At 48.5% G+C, this 24585-nt stretch overlaps 2 non-coding genes and 2 pseudogenes across 2 annotated transcripts; all 4 read right to left on the minus strand.

Annotated features, from left to right (window-relative positions):
- Positions 1-921: 921 nt before the first annotated feature.
- Positions 922-1099, minus strand: LOC125802639 (U2 spliceosomal RNA; annotated as a pseudogene).
- A 20518-nt stretch (positions 1100-21617) lies between these two features.
- Positions 21618-21711, minus strand: LOC125802669 (U2 spliceosomal RNA; annotated as a pseudogene).
- A 165-nt stretch (positions 21712-21876) lies between these two features.
- On the minus strand, positions 21877-21992 carry LOC125802836 (U5 spliceosomal RNA). The gene has a single exon (XR_007439888.1). It is a non-coding gene; the product is annotated as a U5 spliceosomal RNA (small nuclear RNA).
- Positions 21993-22496: 504 nt separating this feature from the next.
- Positions 22497-22693, minus strand: LOC125802640 (U2 spliceosomal RNA). The gene has a single exon (XR_007439724.1). It is a non-coding gene; the product is annotated as a U2 spliceosomal RNA (small nuclear RNA).
- Positions 22694-24585: the final 1892 nt, after the last annotated feature.

Below are 24585 nucleotides of genomic sequence, written 5' to 3' on the forward strand. Positions count from 1 at the left end.
CATGCCAGGAGAGATGTCCCAGGATGAGACATCCAGCGATGCATTGAAAACCTATGCAGGTAAAAGTCCACAACCCAATAATGGACACAGTTATTGAGGCCATTCAGAGAATATTCCTGGCACATGGCAGCCTATATGCAGACTTATCATTTCTGCATCCTAAAAACTTTCCACAAATCAAAACAAGTGCTCTTCCTGATTCCGCACTCAAAGATCTCAGCAAGTGCCTGATTAAATTTGAGAGTTCAGCAACAGTTGACAACCTGCAGTCAGAACTGAAAAGCTTGGCAAGCCAGTGGGAAAGGCTCAAACAATCACCACTGGAAGAATATGCATCCAGGACTGTGGAGAAAGGACCTGATGGAAACAATGAGGAGATGAGAATTATCAACAAAAGCTGTGCATCTTGCAAAACTCTTGTGGGACTCATAAAACATCTCCCTTTCATGGATGCCTCTTTTTTCCTCTTAGGAAGCCTTTGTCTCTCAGCTTTTGTTGACTATTCATTTTTACAAAGTAAGCAATATAAGTGTGAAAATGTACTAGGTTGTAGTTATTTTTAAGTTATGTTACTTACAATGTTTTAAAGTTGCCATGATTAAAGAGATATTTGGTATTCAGTCAATAACCATATAAAATAATTCCATTTAAAACCTTCAGAATCTGAGTCAGCAATATCAGAATATTAGTAATTGATTAAAATCCTGATATTGTGGCTTTTTAATTAATAACTTAATTAAATTTTAATATTAATTAAAACTACAATATTTGTAAGGTGCAAGTAATTTTATGAGACTGATTACTTAATGAGATTTATGCAACCAGCACCTACACAGGAACTGACCCTCCCCCAACCAATTCGAGCCCTCTTGAGCATTTAGCCAACGACCGCTCCTTTCTTCTTTCTTTGCACCGCTGTAAGGAAGGTGCACCGGTCCTGGAGGTACTGCAATACCAGGTCGATGCGTGGAGCAGAAGAAGCAAGCTCCTGTTCTGGCTCCCTGTTCTAAAAATCCATTTAATATGTAGCCCTCATATAGAGGGCGAATCAGATATTAAACTGAAAAGAACAGATTTTTTTTTCCTTTTGAAATACCAGCGCTTTATTTAACATTCCACATATTTACAGAACACAAAGACAAAAACCCTGCTCTCCCACCACCACCAACCCCCACATAACCCCCCACCCTCGCCACCCCTCCAACCTCCAAACAACTCCCCCACAAACAGAATCCCACCAGCAAATCCCTCACACACAACACATTCTCACAACCCACTCAAGAGCACCCACCTGCATAACACATTTCCATCCCCCACTCCCCCCACACCCAAGCACAAACAAACCCCCCTTTCCCAACAACAAACAAAACCAACCAACCAAACAATAAACCCAAACCCCAAAAGAAACCGGGAACGCCACCTGTATCCCTCTCTCTTATCCCTCCCTCCCCCTTCACCCGTGGAACCCCACCCACTGCCCACCAGTCTCCAATCACCCGACAGGGCCACCCAGCGCGTCTGCAGAAGCGAGAGGGAGACAGAGGCCAGAAAAGCGCAAGGTCCCTCTCCGCCTCCCTACCTGCGCGGCCACCAGGGCCTCCCCATCTCCGTCATGCCGGCGAAACCTCCCCCCTCGCCTCTGCCTCCGACACTGATTATGCCCTCTCCCGGCTCCCGCCCGGCCTGCTTGACTGTAGCAAGTCTGCCCTGGAAAGCCAGGAGGAGGTGCCTCGTGTCGGGTCGCGAATTGGCCATGCGGAGGCACTCGCACCGAGTGCCCCACAGCACACACTTTGCTATGGAGGCTTGTCTTCCACAGGGGCCTGGCCTCCCTCCGTGCGACGCGGGCGAGACCCCGTCTGTACAGCACCAGGTCTTTGGTGAGGGCGGTGTCCGTGGCCCGCCACCGTTTAGCGACTGCGCTCCAGAAGCGTGCTGCAACAGGGCACGACCACAGGCCATGGGGCAAGCGGAGGTGTGACTTACCCCCTGCCTGTGTAGGCGCTCCCTTACCACGAGGCGGTCCAGCGTGGCCAGCCAGTTCAGGTCCTTGCTGGCCCCTTCTAGCTGGCTGCAAGGCCGCCCAGCTGACGTCCGGAGCGTGCGGCTGGCGGATCGCCTCACCTCTGCTGTCTCTCCACCTCGCGTAGAAGCGCCTGTGGTCCAGAACCGTGGTGTCTTGCATGTACCAAGGGTTATCCCGCACGAAGTCGGCGGCCCTGGTGTAGTACCAGGGTCGGTCGCTGGACCACGGCGCCGTGCCCTCCCAGGGGACCACGCTCCTAAGGGTGAACCCTAAGCCTAAAACTCTTCCCCCTCCACTCCCCGTCCACGCTAAAGACCCTCCCCGGCACCGGAGACTGGGTGGCAGTGATTGTGAAATCCCACGACTGAAAGAGGATTCCCATCCCCCCTCCCGTCTCCCACCCCTCACATGAGGGCCCCGACCTCCACTCCCTCTGGAACAGGCGGGCGTCCTCGGAGGAGCATAAATGGAACTTCTGCAAAATTAAAAGATCGAACTGAAAAGACCTCAAACTGAAAAACACAGACGCCCGCCTGATCCGTTGTCTCAAGCCCCTCACATTGAGGGACGCCACAGTAAAATTACATATAACTCAAAATGAAAAACCTCCACACCCACCCTCTACACAAAAAAACCTGGAACCCATCCCTAAACCCACCCAGACCTACCTCCCCCCACCCTGCCCAAGCCCCACAGAACCTGCGCCAAACCCCAGCCCCCCACCCCCACATACCCACCCAAGCCAACATACCCACAAAAACCCACCCCCCCAACAAAGTTCCACAGAGTCTTCTCACCCCCAAAAACCCACCCGTCCCAACAAAGTCCACTACCCCCACAAAAGAACCCCCCGCCCAACACAGTCCCACAGAGTCAAATGCACCCCATTCCAGCACAGTCCATCGCCCCCAAACCACCAGCCCTGCACCCACAACCTTACCTAGACCCTGACCCCTTCCTAACTGAATGGGGAAAGTGGTCAAGTCCCATTGTCTTTATCCCTTCTCCTCCCCCCTGCCTTCGTCTTCGTGCCACTACCCTCAAAAGCCGATGTACATGGCTCCTTGTCCCGGGTCCGGTAGTCATCCTCGAACAGGCTGGCGAAGGTCCCACCACTGGACGGGCAAGCCCGGAAGAGGTGGGCTGAGCTTCCACACAGGTTGCAGGCCTTGGGCGCCTCGCAGACCGCCGTGCTGTGCTCCTCGGATCCACAGGTCCGGAACCTCCTCCCATCCTCCGCCGCCAACACTGAGGTGCAGTAGCGGCCAAGGAAAGCCCGGATAACCTCGTCCCCCATGAAAGGGTTGTACAGGTGCACCGTTACTGGCACCTCGTCCATGGCGAACAAGGGCACCAGGCGCAGCCCCCGCAGCACCTTTTCCTCCTCCATCCTCTTCTGTTCTTCGACAAGTGCAGTCGGAGTGCCAGGTGCCAGGCCGCAGAGGTCTCGCAGGATCCGGAGCACTATCCAGTCCCATCCAAAACGCTGTTTCACCTCCGCAGCAGCATCCGGTTTCAGCTCTACTTGGACCGCTTGTCAAAGCCGCACCACACGGGCCGGCCAGTGATCGCCCAAGGGGGCCATTTTGCTCTTTTAGAGTGCAGGCCGTCCTTAAAAGGACAGGTTTTTTTTCTTTCGAAAAAAAACTTTGTCACCAATACATTTTTTGTTTAAAAGCCAAGTAAACATCTTTACGTAAAAGCCAAGTGCACCAAATTTACATCCTTTTTTTAAACAATCCATTTTTCAAAACAAATTCAAAACACATTCATTTTAAAGTACATTTTTTCCATTGTGCTTTAAAACCCATGATTCCCCTTTCCCATGTATTTATTACACTCTATTAAAATGCATTGTTAAAATAAAAAAATAAAAGAGCGTACAATAAAAGACATGATTAAAAAAACACCTTATTTCACAACACTGACAACTTCATTTTTTTTTTTACATTGTTGTCACTTTTTTATGTTTGTGTGTGTGTTCGTGTTTTGTGTTTAAAAGGGGTCCATTGTTTTTAAGCATGTGAAAAAGTTTGTGAAAGATAGTTTATAAAAAAAGGAATAGTAATAGTCCGTAAAATCTGATAAAACTGTCCTTTGCACAGAACCGGGGTGAGCCCCTATCAAGCAGGCACCACCCCGCTCATCAAAAGAGACGCCTGTCATTACTGGGCTCAGAGGAGATCCCCCCTGGGCCCGCCGCTCCTTTTACTGTGTCCTTTTAACAGGGTGCATCTACGGGAGCCAGGTGCCGTGGTGGTCTGGATCCCACTGCGTGAGACCCCGGCCCCCTCCTCCGAATGTCGGCGTGCGGTGTCCCCTGCATCGAAGATGTAACCAGCGCCGACAGTGCGTGCAGGGGCACCGCCACGCGCTTCCCCACTAGCAGGTTGCAGAAGGTCCAAATGCCGGCCTTGACGTGGTTCAGGGTGGACCAGAGCGCAGCAAAGTCGGCTGCTGGTATTTTCTCGAGACCCTGGCCCACCCTGTTTACTGCTAGCCGGTAAACCGTCGGCAGGACCTCCCCTGCTGGCAGGCACGGGCATTGCAGGGGGCCGGTTAAGGCCCACAGGTCCCTCGCCACGCTGCACGGTCTCGCCACACCTGGGCCGCGGGCAGATGGGGTTCATTGCCATGCCCCGGGAATGCATCATGGCCCTGACCGGGAGGATCTCTGAAAAACTTAAAACCTCTCTAATTGTCTTGGGGAACACCTTCTTAGCATTTTATGATTCTTCATAAAATTTCTCGGTTACTTTTAAAATCCCACCTGTTGTTTTTTTTACTCCCTCCCCTCTTTTGTTAATTAGACAATTCCCCCTCCCCTTTATAAAATCTTCTTAAAAAAATAATATGTACACTTTTCTCCTTCCTCGACTTCCTGTTCTCGAATTCTTAAAATAGTAGCTTTACTTTTTATTGCATTTAAAACATTTCTCTTTTCTATGCCATTAGCTAAAAAATTAAAAATACCGTTGTAGTCTCTTTTGCAGCCCCAACATGCGCCGTCTTTCCCTATTCTTCTTCTTAAAAGTTTTCTTAAAAAACGTCTGGGTCCTTAGTTTAACCATTTCCCACCACTGTGCCCATGAATCGTAGCAGTCTTGGAGGGTCTGCCAGAGACTGTACTGCTCCCTGTAACTCCCAACTATCTCTTTATCTTGTAACAGGGAGCAGTTCAGTCTCCACAGCCCTCCCCCTACAGTCACAACGGTAGGGAAAGACAGGGTGCAGGAGAGCATGAGGTGGTCAGAAAAGAACATGGGGGATAATGTAGCATCGTTTGGCGGGCAGTCTCTTGTAAAAATGTAGTCGGTGCGGGAGGCTCAGGCACAATCACCACTGAACCAGGTAAAGCCCTCCTCCCCTGGATGCATGGTTTTAAAACAGTTGACTAATTTAAAATCTTTAACTAAACCCTGAAATAAAAAAGATTTCTTATCTAATTTAAAATCATCCCCCTTCCCTTTCCTATCTTTTCTACTTAAAACACAATTAAAATCCCCTCCCACCACTAAAGGAACCCTCCCTAGCATGTGGGGCTGCAGGTCTTCTAAAAAGTCTACCTGTCGTTTTTGTCGTTAAAACCATAAATATTTAAAATGTTAAAGTCCGTCCCTAAAAAAGTCAAATTTACTAAAAGAGCCTGTCCGTCTCTCACCACTGTGCTGCCCTTCACCAAGATGTTTGGGTTCTTTATTAAAATGGCAACACCGTTGGCTCTGTTGTAGTGTGAGCCGCTCCAGAGAGAGGGACCAGCAGCCCACCGCTGCTCCCAATCTCTGTAAGATTTCATAAACGGCAAAGCACACTGTAGGAGCCAAAATGTTCAATTATTTAGGTTTGTGTTTTCATTTTTTGTGTATTTTTCTGAGTTTACTCCGTCTAGTGGCTGCTTTGGTTGGGCCTTTGTCAATAAGGACAGGTGCTGCTACCTGAAGGGCGTGGCCAGAGCAGGAAGACACAGTCTCACTTCCTGAAGTCCATGCAGCCACAGAACTTGCACCCTTTTTGTTTCAGTTAATCCTAGGTTTATCTTTGCAATCCTATTTTTGATTTTTATTTAAAGGTACTGAAAACCTTTTGTTTATTATTTGAAATAAATTGTTTATTTCATTTGGATAACTAACAACTTTCTGTGGACCTTGGATTTTTGTGGAGTTTGGAGAGTCAGACATTTTTGCCAGCCACCATAGTGGTATAGGAAATAACCACTACAACAAGTCAAAGACTTCTTCCATCAAGCCAATCTGGTTCTATCAAGACAATGATTTCATCCAGCAAGTAAACAACAAACTTCAATAATGGACTAAGAGGCTGATCCAAACAAGATGAGCTGGATGGGAATGGACTAAGAGGCTGATCCAAACAAGATGAGCTGGATGGGAATTGATGGGCACATGACCTGGGGGGGTATTCCAGAAAGCGGGTTAAGTGACAAAACCGGATAAGTAAACTCTGAGTTAACGGAAACTCCGGATTTTCCATTCCAGAAACCGAGCTTAGAGAGAACCTGAGTCAGTTACTATAGCCACTCTGAAGCTAACCTGCTCGCTGGCAGGTTAACTTACTCCGAACTCAGGGTTACGGCCACTTTTCTCATGCAAATGCCCGTTGATATTGAAATGCAAATTATTTGCACGTTACCGTTTTTCCTCGCTGTCAATTTTATACCTAAACAATATTTTAAAGCCACACATTTAAAATATCACGCATCTTGGATCATCCCTCACATCTTTGCAGACTTTATGCATTGCGCTCTGTTTCTTTGCCAATGGGTCTTTTTTGTACAACGTAGGAGACGCTGAACACATAGGCAAGGCAACTGTATGTTGGTCAGTCCGCAAAGTATGCCTAGCTTTGAAACAGTTGTTGTCCAGTTTTGTGGTGTTCCCTGGGCATAAACCTTTAATGAACATTAAAGAGTAATTCCACAGAATTGCATGTTTGTCTTTATAACAAAAATTGCAAAATTATCAGACAAATGGGAAATGAAAGATGAATAGCTCTGCAAAATTTTATATTTTAGGATTTCCAAGAGTCATTGAATGCATGGATGGAACCCACATTCCAATTAAAGCACCTGCCAAAAAAGAAGGGGATTATGTAAACAGCAAATCTTTCCACAGCATTAATATACAAGTATTGATCATAAATTTACTACTTTTCAAAAAACAGGACTAATATTTAATACATTACAAAAACATATTTTCTCCTCCATTAAGATTATATGTGATGCTACCAACTAATGTTGAAGCCAAATGGCCAGGCTCTGTACATGATGCAAGGATTTTTCGAGAGTCTGCACTATACAGTAAATTTGATCAGGTCTATGTTTTTGATTTATTTATTTCCTAAAGAAAAAAATGCCACCAAGTGAATTTTCTTGTCCTTATTCTTGGTAAAAGAATACTCCTCTCTTAATTTATATTCCAGCAACTCAATTTCCAGTCCGGTCTGTTTTATTTGCCGTTTTATGTGTTCCTTTTGTAGATCACACTTCTCAATTTGTTTTTTTTTTAGGTGAACCTAGTATAAATCTTTAACAGCCATCTTGAAAGAAAGAGACAAAAATACCATTTTATGCTCAAATAAATAGCTTTGTGTTCAGAATAGTTTTGATATTTGTTGAGACATAAGCATTCTTACTGTTCCAAGCTGAGTTTTGGAGGTGGATGGTTCCTCATCAGATTCCTGATAATCAGTCACATTCTGTTATAGGACAGTCACACACATTACTATGTTTAATCAAATGTAATATTATGATCAACATATTTAACATACTGTACCTCCATAGGCCTCCCAGGATCCTCCCATTCTGAGGCAGAAGTGATTGTTTCATCATCATCCTGCAACAGGAATTTAGATTTTTTGGTTAAACACTGATATTTATTCACATCAAGATTTGGAAACATTAAGATAACTTACAACTGTAGGAGGCTCATTTAGTTGCATCATTTTAGTAGCATTAAACATGTTAAGAATATCAATGCAGTTCACAGTTTATGAACTATAAACTAATAAATGTAATGAACATGCCTTTAACATAATGAGGTGTGTCCTGGGGGGTTGATGGCTCAGATGAGCTCCCTCCAGTGATTCCATGAGTGATGGGCCTCCCACTGTTCTGTGAAAGTGCCAGCTCCTCTGCCCGGGTAAAAGGTGGCGGTGATGCCCCCCCTCTTGTTTTTCTTACCTCAGCCTTTTTCCTATTAGCTACAAAACCATAATCAACTGTAGGGCAAACTAAGCTTGATAAAAGTAAAAACATTAGGTAGTTGTGTACAAGTCATACCACTTTGGATTATGTTTTTATATTTAATCTTCACTTGCTGCCATATGCGTTTAATCCCACTTGGATTACATCTAGGTTAATTAAAAAAAGAAAAGGGTACAAATCAAGACAAATAAAAATGTTTAAATAATAATAACAACTTAGCAATTATATTAAACAACAATTAAAATATTTTTCCATGTCTTTTCACTAAGTGTATTGTTGTGAGTTTTTAATTTTTAGTTTAACTCTCGCATTGACTCTGTCAACTATTTTTGCCCAAGCTGACTCATTTGCTTTGCTGCTGAATTGCTTTTATGTCTGAATATGATTTTATACTCTGCATACACAGACATTAATATTTCCTGCTCATTAGGGGTGAAATATGATGCTTTGTACTTTCCCTCATTCATTTTCATGGTCAATCCCTGTTTCAGCGCTCCGTTGAGAATGCCTGTTTGTAGGTAGCCGTGAACGCGCTTCAGCTGGGTTTAACCCATAGACTGTATATAAAGATGGACGCCGTGTCGCCGTTCCCATTCATTCAATGAAAATGAAGCCAAAATCTTCCACCATTGTGGCGATTCAGAAACCAGAGTCTGCGCAGTAGAGACCAGAGGAGGGAGAAAGACTGTGGAGAGACAGCCTACTCATTTAAATAAACCCGCCCCTGAGGGCTGCCTCCACAGAGCTCACACAGTCTGCCGAGCGGAGAACTTATCTGCAGCACGATAAGATTAATATTTTCATAGTAACAGTGCAGTTTGTGCACGTTATGGATATTAACCGTGTACCCAGCCACATGATGGTTCTGTATGTAGCAAGTGGAAGTGAATAAAATACAACGAAAAAAACATCACCAAACAGCAGTGAATGCCAGAACTAGTTATTGCTTTAAACAACGAGACGAATCCGGTACTGAAGCTCAGTTAATTTTGCCGCTGAGACGAACTGAGCACATTTGGCTAAATTCTGCACGGATTATGCAGAGTCTAAGCCAGTGCTGCCGTACATCAGCGGCTCTCGGGCAGAGCCTTCATGCTATCTGGGTCAGCTTGCCGCACGCACCGGTGACGGGCGAAGCCACTGACCAAGTAAAAATATTAATTCTACAGAGTCTAACGAATATAGTTAGTAAGATAACTACACTAATGTTAGCTAACAAATTAAGCTAGCTATAAAATCCAACCGAGATTAAATGGTTCGCCTAAGATCTTGATAATTAATAAAATAAAATGCACACAGACACAGTGTCAAACTTACCGAAAAAACTGCAAAGAACTTTGTCCAGAATGTCTGTTAGAGCAATTAACAGCAGAACACGACATTATTAATACAACAATCTAAATTCAGTTTAGCTAATAAAAAATAATAACGGTAGTACAGTTAGCTAGCTAAACGTTTGACTAACTACTAGTACTAGTCTACTGCTTGACGTAAGGGGAAAAAAGAACATGATGCAGGATCTGCTGATGGTCTGTTATTGGTCCCGCCCCGGCTAGGTGTAACCCAGCCCTTTTTACAATAACCACACCTTTTTAAATAGAGCTGAATAACGCTTAAAAAAATAATTCTGTGGGAATATAAAAATTTGACAATATAAGCAGAGGTTACACTAGCTGTTGCATTTAAATAAAGGAGGTAGAATTACAGTATATTAGAAAAAACGTGATTGAAAAATGTCTGTTTTGCCATTGAAACCTATGGGGGTGGGTGGGGTTATACAGCTTTCTGCAGCCGAACAGCAGGGGTGCCCGACCTGTGGTGGCTTCACTTTTGAGAGACGATGCTCTGTTCAGCTATACAGTCTATGGTTTAACCTAATCAAAGTTGAGTAACCTAACTCTGATCAGCTGCTGTGGAACTGAAAACTCGGAGTATGACGCGGTGAGGTAAGTCAACTCGGAGTTCAGGGTTAGGTTTGGAGTTTGTTGAACCCGCTTTCTGGAATACCCCCTGTTACGAGCCCCTTGTAAGATGGTGGCTGGGGTATGAGAGGTACAAGCTAGGCAGTAACATGAGTGTGTGTTGATGAATGGAAGTGAGGAGACAGACAGACAAGTTGAATTCCTTTGAGCTTTTTACTCAGAAAAAGGTTTTCTTTTACAAATCAGCAGTACTTAAAAATACCAGTTGTTTAAAAGACTCGTAACAGTACAGATTTGTTTAAAGAAGTTAAAACTCAAAAACCAACCTTCTGGGTGGACCATGGATGGTGCCAAAGGAAAGAAATAAAGAAAAACAACTTACCTACCTAACCAACAAAATAACCTAACAAAAATATACAAATGTGGCACCCACCCCTTACCTAGTGTGTCTATACAAGGTTTTACCTACGGTGATGTAATGTATAGGCGCCTTTCCTTGCCTGTCCATGCCAGGGTGGTTAGAGAAAACAGAACTGAATAAAAAGTTACAGCTGCAGATAAGAACACAGGAGGCTAAACAAACAGAGGCAATCAGCATAATCCTCAACAGAGTTTCTGTATACTTTAACATTCAGTCTCAAATAGTATTAAAAACTACATAGTACCACAAAGCCTCTCACAAATACAAAAGCCTCCTCCATTAGTCCACACGTGGAGGTTTTTAAACAGGAAGCACCACCCCTTCCTGGTGAGCCACTCCTCCCATTGGTGGATCTGGTCAGCTGATTCTCAGCATGTCTCCCATTGGCTGGCAGAACTCTGGACAGTGCAGGATAGGAGTAGAAAGAAAATGTAACACGCACCACCTAAAAAAGAGCAACGTTAGTTTGAGAAGTATTTATATCCATTTTACTCTAAAGATTAATCTTACAGCTTAAATGATTACAGCTTCTTTAAGTACAAAAATACTTTAAGAACGAGACAGTGCATCAGCAACTACATTGTCTTTACCTTTCTTATGTTTGATCTCCAGATCATAATCAGAAACAAGCAAAGCCCAACGCATCAATCTCTGGTTGTGGTTGTACATCCTGGACAGAAAGACTAGAGGATTGTGATCAGTGTAAACAGTGACAGGTTTGTTTGCAGAGCCAACATAAACACTAAAATGTTGAAGTGCTAAAAGTAAAGCTAATGCTTCTTGTAGAGTAGTTAAACTGATGTTTATCAAACTTACGAGAATAGTAGCACACAGGGTGATCAATCCCACTTTCATCTTCCTGTAAAAGTACAGCACCTGCACCAACTGCACTACCATCAACTTCTAATTTGAAGGGTTTAGCAAAGTCTGGGGCAGTTAACACAGGGGTGCAACTCAAAAGCACTTTCACACTATTAAATGCATGATCACATGCAGAGGACCAGTGAAAAGTGACAGAAGGGCTAAGCAACTTGGTCAACGGCTTAACTACAGTAGAAAAATTTCTACAAAATGTCCGATAATATCCAGCCATTCCTAAAAATCAACGCAGCTCACGCCGTGTGGTAGGAATGGAGAAGTTTATAATGGCAGTTACTTTAGCGTCCAAAGGCCTTACTTCATCACGACCAACCTGTTTACCCAAGTATATTACTGTTGCTTGACCAATTCACACTTGGCCAGGTTCAGAGTCAAGGATGCTTTCTCAAGACGTGTAAAAACTGTGCGTAACGTTTGCAAATGACTTTCCCAATCATAAGAATACAAAACAAGATCATCCAAATAAGCAGAGCAAGAAGGTACATCACCTACTACAGTATGAATTAGTCGCTGGAATGTGGCAGGTGCAGTTTTAAAACCAAACAGTATACTGCATAAAGTCATCAGGGGTAACAAAAGCAGAAATGTCAGAAGCTTCAGGAGTCAAAGGAACTTGCCAATAGCCTTTCAATAAGTCCAATTTGCTAACAAAACGAGCAGTACCAATACTGTCAACACAATCATCCATCCTTGGTAATGGATACGAATCAGAAACTGTGACTGAATTAACTTTTCTGTAGTCTGTACAAAATCTAAAGGTACCATCAGGCTTGGGAACTAGTAGGCAAAGTGAGCTCCAAGGACTCACACTGGGTTTTGCAAACCCATGTTCTAGTAGATAGTTTACTTCCTGTTTCATCAAAGCTCTCTTAGCAATGTTAGTACGATAAGGATGTTGCTTAATTGCTGTACTAGTTGTAACTTTGATATCATGCTTCAACACTGAAGTCTGAGAAGGAATATCAGTAAAGAGTGATGGAAAATCATTGATAAGGTTAGTGAGATCAATCTTCTGCTCTTTTGTTAAATGGCTTAGCTGAGAGGACAACTGTAACAGTGCCTCAGAATTGGGTAGCCTAGCTGTAGAGAGAGACTGACCTTGGAAATGCAATCCATCTACATCCTCAGTAGAAAGTGTCTCTGGCAAAGTTACAACACCACCCACTGGAGCTGGACTGGAAGTCTCCACATCAGGAACATCTCTGGAATGATAAGATTTAAGCATGTTAATGTGACATACTCTTGAACACTTTCTGCGCCCTGGGGTTTGAATTACATAGTCTGTGTCACTAAGTTTCCTCTCTACAACATAAGGACCAGAAAATCTAGCTGCAAGAAAAGAACCAGGGACAGGTAACAAACTAAAACTTTGTCACCAGGGTTAAAAGTTCGGTAGACTGCCTTTTTATCAAAGGTCTCCTTCGTTTTTGTTTGAGACAATGCCAACGTCTCCTTAGCAACTTCCCATGCTTTATGTAACCTTTCACGAAAGTTACTGACATAAACTAAAACTGGAATAGGTTTCTGTTCATCACATGACAAAGGACTCCTTCAGTAACTTCAAGGGTCCACAAACTGAATGTCCAAAAACTAGCTCAGCAGGACTGAAAGAAAGTGACTCCTGAACAGCTTCTCTTACCGCAAACAATACAAAAGGTATGCCCTCATCCCAAGCTTTACCGGTCTCCAGGCAGTCTTCATAATCTGTGAAAAGAACTTAGACAAAAAATTAGTGCCTTGGTCTGTCTGGATCACTTTGGGTAAACCAAAGGTGGAAAAGAACTTCACTAATGCTTTGGTTATAGTTGGAGCAGTAATCTTACGCAAGGGTATGGCTTCTGGAAATTGTGAAGCTGTACACATGATAGTGAGTAATAACTGGTTACCCAACTTTGACTTGGCAATGGTCCAACACAGTCAACCAACAAGCGTTCAAAAGGCTCACCAATGACAGGAATGGGCTGTAAAGGCGCTGGGGGGATTATTTGATTAGGTTTGCCTGTACTTTGGCACACATGGCAAGAACGACAGTGACTTGAAACATCCCTCTTCATGGCAGGACAAAAGAAATGTCTCAAAATGCGATTGTAGGTTTTTATAATCCCTAAATGTCCTGACCAAGGACTGTCATGAGCAAGAGTCAACACATGCTGAGGATCAGCTGGCACTAAATGGTAGATCTAAGTTCAGGATCACTACGGGGACACCATTTACGCATCAAAATCTCATCTTCAAGAAAATTTGCACCTGGTTGTCAGGTATTCCCTCTTTACTACTCATAATAGAAAAATACTTCTCTAGACTGGGATCTGCTTTTTGTGCTGCCACCAGCTGATCATGTCCTACAACACATTCTAGCTGCTCAACATCATTTAGCTCAACTTTGTCTGTGTGACCTTCTTTCATAGAACCTTCCATGACTACCGGATTTAAAAAGTCATCATTTGTCTTATTGGCATACAGAAACGAATCAGACATGTCTACTACATCTGCCAATTTACGTGACTGAGCACGAGTAAGTACACAAGCAGGAAAGATTTCAGACAAATCATTAGCATCCTCATCCAGCATTACATAATTAACAGGTACATCTACAACTTCTAAAACAGGCATAACCATACCACCAGCAATATCATTCCCTAGAATAGAAGTTAACTCCCTTAACAGGCAAGTTGTCATACACTGCAGCCTTGAACTGACCCGAAAGCAAATCTGTAGACAGATGAATCATGTGCAAAGGGGCCTTGAGGTAACCCATACCCAATCCCTGACATGGCATGGGAGCCACAGAAAGACTTAGGTTAGAGAAGGGTAAGACATCAGCTAAGATAAAAGACTGGCTGCTCCAGTATCTCTTAAAAATCATCTCCCTGCTCGGGACGGACCCGGCACCGGTCGACCTCCGACTGGTGGAGTCCGTGCCGGGGTCCTGGTGTGCGTCGTCCGCACGCTGGCCCGACTCCGGCAGCAGCACGCTGGCAGGGTCGAGGATGTCAAACTCTTGGGCCTCCTCAACCTTTAATCTTTTGGCCGTCCTCCTCAGGTTGAGGGTCCCGTTCCCTGGTGGGAGCGGGGGCAGGGGGGTCTGGCGCTGGCTGGCTGTCGGGGACGGAGACGGTCACCCACCGGGCCACACGAGGGGCGGCTCGGCCTCTATCCCCTCCAACATGTCCACCCAGCCCATGGGCGTCCAGGTGTCAGAAGGCGGTGGGGCCGGCCCGTGGACTCACCGGTGGGGTCCAGCTGGGTCTCGACGACGGTGTCGCCCAAGGTTGGCGGCACCTCCTGCTGCCGCTGTCCTGCCGTCAGATCCTCCGGGACCGGCTCGGCTGCTGCTGTGGTGCCGTGGTGGGGTGAGGCGGAGGGAGCCCCCCGTGGTGGGCGGTGGAGGGCCCTGGGTCCCCGTTGTCCTCGGCGGTGGGCTTGGGCGGGCGTCCAGCAGGCGGCCTGGCATCCGATGCTGCGGCGTCCTCCTCTGACGGGGCCCGGACCCGATCGACGCTCTGGTACTCGACGGCGAACAGGCTTGAAAAGGTGCTGCGGCGGGAAGGGCAGGACCAGTAGAGGTGGCCTTCACTTCCACACAGGCTGCAGGTCCTGGGCGCCCCGCAGTCCGCCGTGCTGTGCTCCACGGATCGGCACCTCCCATCGCAGGCCTCCTTTGCGTGGCCGAGACCTCCGCACCTCCGGCAGTACAGTGGCTGGCTCGGGTAGTGGAGGAAGCCGCGGTGGGGCCCGATGGCGAAGCTGCCCGGGGGGTGCAGCAGTCCCCTGGGCTCGGCTGGATCCACCCGCAACCTCACCAGGAACCGGCGCTGCCCCGTCCAGATGCCGAACCGTCCTTTTAGCCGCTCCGCCGCCGACACAGAGGAACAGTAGCGGCCCAGGAAAGCCCAGACAACCTCGTCCGCCATGAACGGGTTGTACAGGTGCACCGTCAATGGCACCTTGTCCATGGCGAACAAGGGCACCAGGCGCAGCTCTTCAGCTCCACACGGACAGTGTGCCTAAGCCGCACCACTCGGGCCGGCCAGTGATCGCCCAAAGAGGCCATTTCACTCTTTTAAAGTGTAGGCCGTTCTCAAAGAACAGATTTTTTTTTTTTTTTGGAGTCAGAAATCGATTCACCAGTATGTATTTTAACACTAGGTTACTCTTCTTTCATCATTCCCATAAAAATTTAAAATAATATTTATTATCTAAAATACCCCTAAAAAAATAACTTACTACTAAATATGTAAAAACATCTTAATTAAATTAAAATATGTTTTCTTTTAAATGCACTCCTCTAATACAAGTGTAGGCTGTGCCTGGGCAAACGAACAAATAAAAAAAACAGTTAAAACCCCTTCTATTTTAAAAGGCAGAAAACCAATAAAACCAAAAGTGATTCATAGAATCACAGGATGAAGTCGTGTTTCTTCGACGGTGGGAACTACAGCTCGAAGAGGCCCTTCCACCTCTGCTTCGCTGTGTGATACCCCCACCGGATGACATCTAACTCCATCCGAAAAAACAGATCAGCACGGATTCTTCTATACATTCCCTCGGTTTCCAGGTTTGTCCCTCTACGGATGAGGTCAGTACGAGTGTTCCAAAGCTCCCGCTTGGTAATGCTCACCACCAACCACATCCGGGACAAGAAGGGAGACCTGGTATCTTAAGGCCACCCTCTTATGACCTTTTCTCTGGTCAAAATGAACTGCGGGTCAAATGCTCTGCATAGGTTGGCTATCCTTGTCCAGATCATCTGAGCATACTCACAGTCCCAAAACATGTGGCCAAGAGTTTCCTCATTGGCACATGAGGTTCTGGGGCAGCGTGGGTGTCTGGTGAGCCCGTGCCTATACAAAACATCCCTGACTGGCAACTTGCCATGAACACATTGCCAATTCAGGTCCTGCAACCGGTTGTCTAACCCTTTTGGCTGAACTCTAGACCAAGTGTCCTTCTCCAAGCCCACCACAGAGCGAGTACCTCGGGCATCCAGAACAGCTTTATACAAAGCTCGGTACCTAACAAAGGTCTCGGGCTTCAACCCCACCGGAAGCAAGCTGTTCCATCTTACCAGGTGCTTGTAGTGATCCGGTAGGGTCTCAGCCTTAGGGTAGGAGTTGGACCACGTACTCACTAGAGTACGCATTGGCCAGGACAGCCACAACCGTACAAAATATTGATGGGGGTGTTCTAGGGGAGCTGCCAGGCGTGCACAGAGCTGTGCAGAAAACAGACAATCCAGCTTAAGAGGGAAGTCAGGTACATCCCTCCCTCCCTTGTCCTTTCCCAGGTACATCACTTCCCTCTTAACATACTCATATCTACCTCCCCAGACGAGACTAAAAATATATTTAGTGAGCCCTTGCCGCATGCAGCAGGGCATGGGGTAGACATGAGCTAAATACAGCAGTGAGGGAAGGACATCTACTTTTAATGCCAATACCTTACCCAGAAAGGACAGGGACCTGGCTTTCCACAGCCCCATCTTGCGCCTGGCCAGAGCTAAACGCTCTTCCCAGTTGGCTCGGGCAGCCCCTTCTGCCATGAAGGAGACCCCTAAGATCTTCAGAGGACCATCGCTGAGGGCCAAACCCCCTACAATGTCCCTTCGATCTGTCCAACTGCCGAAATACTTGACTACCGACTTGCCAAGGTTCAATGCCGCACCGGAAGCTCTACCGAACGCCTGCACCATGTCTAAGGCAATCCTGAGTGACCGGTCCGAGCATACAAACAACGTAGTGTCGTCTACATACTGGGCAAGTTTGACCACTTTTCCACCGCCCCCCGGGAGGGGGAGACCATCTATCTCTGGGTGGGCTCTGATGGCTGCGCGTAGAGCGCGTAGAGTAAAGGGAACAGAGGACACCCCTGTCGTACTCCACTCACTTGCGGTACTAAGTCGCTCAGGTGGCCGTTGATGGAAACACGGCTTCCAACCTCAGCGTATAACGTTAAGAGCCATCTGAGGAACTTGGGCCCAAACCCTAGTGTCGTCAACACCCTCTCAAGGAAGCAGCGGTCTACTCGGTCGAAAGCCTTTTCCTGATCTAAGCTCACCAGCGCCAGTGGGACATTTCTGTCTCCGACCCAGGAGATGGCATCCCTGATTAGGTGGAGGTTCCAGGTTGCCGATCTCCCCGGGACCCCACAGGTCTGGTCGCTGTGGATCAGGCACGACATGGATTTCTTCAGGTGCTCTGTCAGGGCCTTGGCTAAGATCTTAAGATCAACGCACAGCATGGTCAGGGGTCTCCAATTAGCTAGATCCTTGGGATCTCCTTTCTTGTATAGCAAGGAGAGAGCTCCTGACCGCATGGAGTGGGCTAAATGTCCCTCCCCGCCACAGCTCCTGCAGCGGCAGGGGTTCTGGCAATTCTTGGCCAGGTGCCCCTTCCCCAAGCAGTTCTTGCAGACCATCTCCTTGCACCCCTCGGCCTGGTGTCCATACCTGAGGCACCCCCGGCAGAAGGCGGACTGCCCCCTGAAGAAGAGGTACCCCTTGCTGCCGTCCAGATTAAAATTAGTCGGGGGGGTACCTCAAACTTCCCTGTTCCTCTTTGAAAGTTATCATGTATTGGCGGTGCCCGTTCCAGATCCCCAGCTCGTCCCGGACCACTCTCTCCCCCGGCTGGACCTCCCCAAATTTTGCCAGGAAAAACAAATAAATAAAACCAAAGAAGGAGTTCAAGGGATCCCCCTGCGGCAGCGGCGGTCAGGCCACCTGCTGCTGCACATATGTTCACCCCTGAACTCCTCTAAAACAATGCCCAAGCACAGCCGAGTCGTTCCTTCAACGCTTCGATATTAAACTGATAAGAACAGATTTTTTTTTTTCTCTTTTTTTCAGGTCAGAAAAATTTCACCAGTATAATTCACCAGGTTACTTTCCCTCATCATTCCTGTAAAACCATCTAAGAACTTTACTAAAAAAATCTGTCTCAACTAATCTAAAATCCAACTAAAAGCTCTACGAGCTTCGCTTCTCGGCCTCCGCACCTGGCTTTGTGATGTTACACGATGGAACAGGTTGCAAAGGGCTTGTTCTTTCTGATAAGAACAGATTTTTTTTTCTGTTTAGCAACCAGCGCGTTTATTCATCCATTTTTACATGTCATACAGAGCACAAACCCAATACAAACCCACCGCAACACCCAACCCACAACACACATAAACCCCAACTCCCCATTTTTTAAAATCTTCCCCCTTCCGAACATAATCCCAATTCCCAGTAACAAAATCCCAGAAGGAAACTAACTTTGCCAAAAAACTCCAACCCTTCCCGCCCAGCCCCTGACCCAACGAAACCCCCACCAAGCCCAGCCCAGACAGAAGCAACCGCCCCTAACTAGCAAACCCACCCAAAACCAAACCCAAAGGAAATAACCATACCCCAAGTCACCCAACCCCCCCACACCTCCGGCGGACGGACGGAGCGGACTCGACCCAATCCCTACTCCCCAAGAAAGAGAGCGAGAGGCCCTGCCCGTGGATCATCCGCGGGGCCACCAGGGCCTCCCCATTACCGTCGGGCCTGCGAAGCCGGACCTCTCTCCCCTGCCGCCCACGCCCACCCTGATGATCTCCTCTCCGGGCTCGCGCCCCGCCTGAGAGACCGTGGCGTACCTCGCCTTAAAGGCGAGGAAGAGGTGCCTCGTGTCCGGCCGCGGCTCCGCTACCCTGAGGCACTCGCAGCGCGTGCCCCAGAGCACGCACTTGGCCACGGAGACGGCCGTCCACAGAGGCCTGGCCTCTCTGCGGGGCACGGCGCTCAATCCAAGCCCATAAAGGATCATTTAAAAGTAAATCGCCACCTTCGCGCTGAGACCCCTTCCTCCTGGGATGTGCAGGCCGCCGAAAGCAGGCTCTCGTTGCAGCCGCTCGACCAGCGTCTCGATTAAAGTCCCCGCCAACGACGAGGACCTTGTTCGTGAACAACGGGGGCTCCAGGTGGGTAAAGAACCCTCGCCGACCGGCCGGGCTGGCAGGAGCATACACTCCTATTGCCCTGAGGGCAATCCCCATCCACTCCCCGTCGACGCAAATTATGCGTCCTGGCACCGGGGACTGAACGGTCTGGACCGAGAAGTCCCCGGAGCCAAATAAAACGCCCACTCCGTCCGCCACTCCCTCCCCCACCCCCCACACCGAGGGCCCCGCCCTCCACTGGGCTGAGAAATTGCATGCGTCCCGCTGCGAGGTCAAGTGGCACTCCTGCACAAACAAGACCTCGCATCGGGACGCTCGCAAGCTAGTAAAAACTGCCTCCCTCTTAACCCCGTCCCTCAGTCCCCGAACGTTCAGGGACCCCACAGTTAACCTACACATTTACATACCACAAAAGCCCACCCCAAACAAACACAGTCCCACAAACCCCCCCTCCCGCGAAAGCCCACCCCCAACAAACACAGTCCCAGAAACCCCCCCCACACGCACAAACCCCCCACAACCCTACTCAGTCCAACAAGCCCACCCAACCCCAACACAGTCCCACAACCCGCCACCCACAAAAGTCCACCCACCCCAAAGAAGTCCCAAAGTCCCCCACCCCTTCCCCAAAAAACCCTCCTCCCCTCCGAAACAAAGTCCCACTCCCTCAAAATACTCCCTACCACTGCCCTATCCCTGAAAGGATACCGCATAAGGGCGGTCATTTATTTTTCCCTTTACCCTTCCCCCCACAGACCTCGTCCGCCTGGTGGCCACCCTCTCCCACCCCTCCTGACCTGCGTCCTCTGGGTCTGACGATGAGGAGCCGTCCAGCAGAGGCGGGGACCAGTCTGTGCTGGGGTCCTGGGGTGCGATGTCCGCACACTGGCCCGGCCCCGGCAAAAGCACGCTGGCTGGGTCGAGGAGGTCGAACTCCCGGGCCTCCTCAACCTTGGACCGTTTGGCTCGTTCGCCGTCCTCCTCAGCCTGAGGATCCCGTTCCCTGGCAGGAGCGGGGGCAGGGGGGGGTGGCTCTGGCTGGCCGTCGGGGACGGCGACGGTTGCCCACCCGGGCCGCACGATTGGTGCCCCGGGCTCCATCCCCTCCAACACCTCCGCCCAGTCCATGGGCGTCCAGGAGTCGGGCAGCGGTGGGGCCGGCCCGAGGCCCGTGGACTCGCCGGTGGGGCCCAGCAGGGTCTCTGCAACGACGTCTCCCGGCGTCGGTGGCACCTCCTGCTGCTGCTGTCCTGCCGGCAGGTCCTCCGGGACCGGTGCGGCCGGAGCCTCCGTCGCTGATGGTGGGGGCGGAGGCGGTGGCGGAGGCGTTGGGGGCCGAGGGGGAGGAGGAGGGCCCCTGCAGGCGGTGGAAGGCCCGGCCTCTCCGTCGTCCACGATGGCGGCAGACACCCTGGCGTCCTGTGGCCTGGCGTCCCCTCTCGGCGGTGCCTGGTCTGGTTCAGACGGCCTGTACTCGTCCTGGAAGAGGCTGGCGTACGTACCTCGGCGGGAGGGACAGGAACGGAAGAGGTGTCCCTGGCTTCCGCAAAGGCTGCAGGCCTTGGGGGTCCCGCACTCGGCCGCCCCGTGCTGATCGGATCCGCAGAAGCGGCAGTGCTTCCCCGAGCACGCCTCTTTGCTGTGTCCGAGGGCGCCGCACCTCCTGCAGTACAGGGGCTGGCCGGGGTAGTGCAGGGACCCCCGGTGCGGGCCGATGGCAAAGCTCCCAGGCGGGTGGAGCAGACCCCCCGTGCCGGCAGGGTCCACCCGGAGCCGGACCAGGAACCTCCTCTTCCCGTTCCAGATGCCGAACCGCCCTCTTACCTTCTCTCCCGCCGAGACGGAGCTGCAGTACCGCCCCAAGAAGGCTCGGATGACGTCGTCCTCCACGTACGGATTGTACATGTGGACCGTCACCGGGACTTCATCCATAGCGAAGAGGGGGACGGCCCGCAGCCCCCGCAGCACCTCCTCCTGAGTACCTTTGCTGCACTTAGCATAGAAAGTCGTGCAGTCGCTGAAGGACGCCAGGGTGACGTCCACGAAACCCGCCGCCACGAAGTCCTGCAGGCAGAAGATCCGTGAGGGACCGAGCCCTCCGAAGTCCCTCAGCACCCGCTGGACCACGTAGTCCCATCCAAATCTCGTCCTGTCCGCCTCCTCCGCTTCTGGTACCAGCTCTAGCCGCACCGTGTGTTTTAGTCGCACCACTCGGGCCGACGATGACGCTCTCTCAGCCATGCTCTTCCAGCAAGTGAGTCCGTTCTTAAAAGAACAGATACTACACTTGATCTTAGCCAAAAGGCAGAGAAGCGATAACCCGGACACCGGCACCTGCTTGCGGGGGCGTTCTTTTCACTACGTAGCTACTGAGCGGCGAAGCCAACAGATTTCTCAGCCACTTAATGTCTCCCTACTCTAGCCGTTGTTCAAAGAGGTCTGACTTTTTTTTCTTTTCTTTCTTTTATTGACCAAAATATGCAGCTTTGCTAAAAGCAAAGCCTTTAAAAAATAAACAATACTCGTCAACATTCTCCTCCACGGACATCTTTAGTAAAAGGCGAAAGATTTATACGTGAATGAAGAGAAACCCGAGCAATACCCGTAACTCCACAAACCCCTCAGAGGTCCAAAAAGGGCCGAGGCAGCTGGAGGAAGGCAGGGAGCGAAGGAAGCTCGAGAGGGAAGGCAACGGTCGACTTTTTTGTCTTTTCCTCCAGTTAACGCGCCCGATTCCTGATGATGTCATGCCTGGGCGGGTACAGTCTCGGTTGCCTAAAGAGCACAAAGCAAAACAAAACAACAAAACAACACAAAGAGACCAGCTAAACAACATATCAAATACAAAATAAAAAAATGTATAAAAAAAAAAGAACAAAAACGGAACACACTCGAAAAAGACCCTCCCCCTGTCGGAAACAACGTAAACATAAATAAATAAATATATAGAACAAGAACAACAACACCACAAACATGCATTCATTCACTTAAAAAAAAACAAGACAAATCACAAGAACCGACCCCTCCCCCCTAACAAGTCACGCACTCTTCAAGTACTCAGCCAACGACCCAGTCGTTTCTTCTTTCTTTGCACCGCTGTAAGGAAGGTGCACCGGTCCTGGAGGTACTGCAATACGAGGTTGATGCGTGGAGCAGAAGGAGCAAGCTCCTGTTCTGGCTCCCTGTTCTAAAAATCCATTTAATATGTAGCCCTCATATAGAGAGCGTATCAGATATTAAGCTGATAAAAACAGATATATTTATTTATTTATTTTTATTTTTTTACGGGTCAGAAATATTTCAACGTCAAAGTTTGTACACTCGGTTACTCTCTCATCATCCCCGCTAAATACACTTAAAACAAAACAAAACAAACCATTTAATCAATATGAAAAAAAGGTTAAAAAACAAATCTAAAAAACGCTTCTCTTTTTTGGCTGTGCCTGGGCCTGTAATTAAAAAGGTTAAAAAACTTTTAAAAGGATACGGAGGGAGCCCCTCTACTCTTCGGAGTACTCTCCGGAGGACTCTTCCCCCTCCGAACCTGATGAGACCGACACGTATTCGTCGTCTATCCGGATGTCCATTATCCACCTATGGCCCTCCGGATCGAGAGCAGTTGGTCTTCCTGGAGGGGCTCCCTCGGACGCCGCCGGAGGGGAGGTGCCCGCCTTCCTCACCTTTTTTTCAGTCTTGGTTGGGTCCTGCTCCCTACCCCTCTTGATTGCTGTTGATGTCTTCAAGGGAGCAGGGGGTGCCTCTCTATTAGGCCGAGGGGGCGAGCCCGGGGCCGAGCACCTGGCCTCAGCTGGGGTGGAGAATATAGGGGCCTGAATCTTGTAGATTTTCACGACCCCCGCAGATGGAACTTCCCTCACCTCCGGCTCGGTAAAGAGGGCGCCCTCACACCGGACGGTGTGGGGGACCCCCATTCCACCACCACCGGGTCCCAGCAGAGGGGATATCCCTGTCGTCGTCGCCGCCACCTCCGATGGTGTCTTCTTTGGCGGTAAGGTCCTTTTCTTCGTCATCCCGAAGGGGTTGAGAGCTAAACTAAAAAACTTTAAAAGAAATAAAAGAAAATAAAAAGGAGCTCAAGGGATCCCCTGCGGCAGCAGCGGTCAAGCCACCTACTGCTGCACATATGTTCACCCTTAAACTCCTTCTAAAACTAAGCCCAAGCACAGCCGACGTCCTCTTGGATCCGATCAAACTGATGAGAACAGATTTTTTTTTTTTGATTAAGCCAGTGCTAGTCGCCTTCCCAGCCATGGCGTTAATCAAGTGTGCTGCCCAAAAACAGCTCCCCACTGGGGATTAGCCGCAAAAGCAGCAGTATCTGTCGTCCCCAAAAGAGGACATCTCGCCTGATCTTAGCCAAAAGGCAGAGAAGCGATAACCCGAATATCGCCACCTGGTTGCGGGGCCCTTCTTTTTACTATGTAGCTACTAAGCAGCGAAGCCAACAGATGTCCCACCCATTTAACGTCACCCTACTCTAGCCACTGTTCAAAAAGGTCTGTCTTTTACTCTTTTACCGTTATTCCTTTTAAACTTTTTTCCCGCCCATAAACTTTTTTCCCGCCCATTTTCCTGCTCTGCTCCCTGCTCTGCTCTCTACTACTCTGGTCTGCTGCTGAAAGCTTGCTTTAATCTTCAGCTTCTACACTTTTCAGTTTTCTTCTCTTTTACTCTCTTCACACTTACTAATCCACTTTTAGTCTGCTTCCTCTTTGCTCTACACACCTATTAATCCACTCTCAGTCTACTTTTATAGACTTTTTCCTCAGGTTTGCTGGATTAGCTGTTTGCTGCTGCAGTTTGTTTGTGTAAGTTTCTAATTTCAACTGAAACAAGGTGAGTGTTTTTTTCTCCATGGCTTCTGCTCAGGTTTACACCTGTTTAGAGTGTGGCATGTATAGCTTAGATCCCTTATCCACCGATACTGGTAACAATAGTGGTATTTGTACTAAGTGTGAGATAGTTAGCACCTTGGTGGATAAGGTGAATAAGTTAGAGCTGCACGTCCGGGGTTTAATAAGGGATAGACAGCAGGATTCACTGTTAGCAGCCCCGGGTGTCTCAGGGAGAGTTAGTACCCCCTCGACTCCGGCCTTAGAGCCCTCACAGCGGGGCGAATGGGTAACGTCTCGGCGGCATAGTCGAAAGGCTAAGGCTAATGCTACCGCAA

The sequence above is a fragment of the Astyanax mexicanus genome, chromosome 6 (genome assembly GCF_023375975.1).
Source record: "Astyanax mexicanus isolate ESR-SI-001 chromosome 6, AstMex3_surface, whole genome shotgun sequence".
Taxonomy (NCBI): Eukaryota; Metazoa; Chordata; class Actinopteri; order Characiformes; family Acestrorhamphidae; genus Astyanax; species Astyanax mexicanus.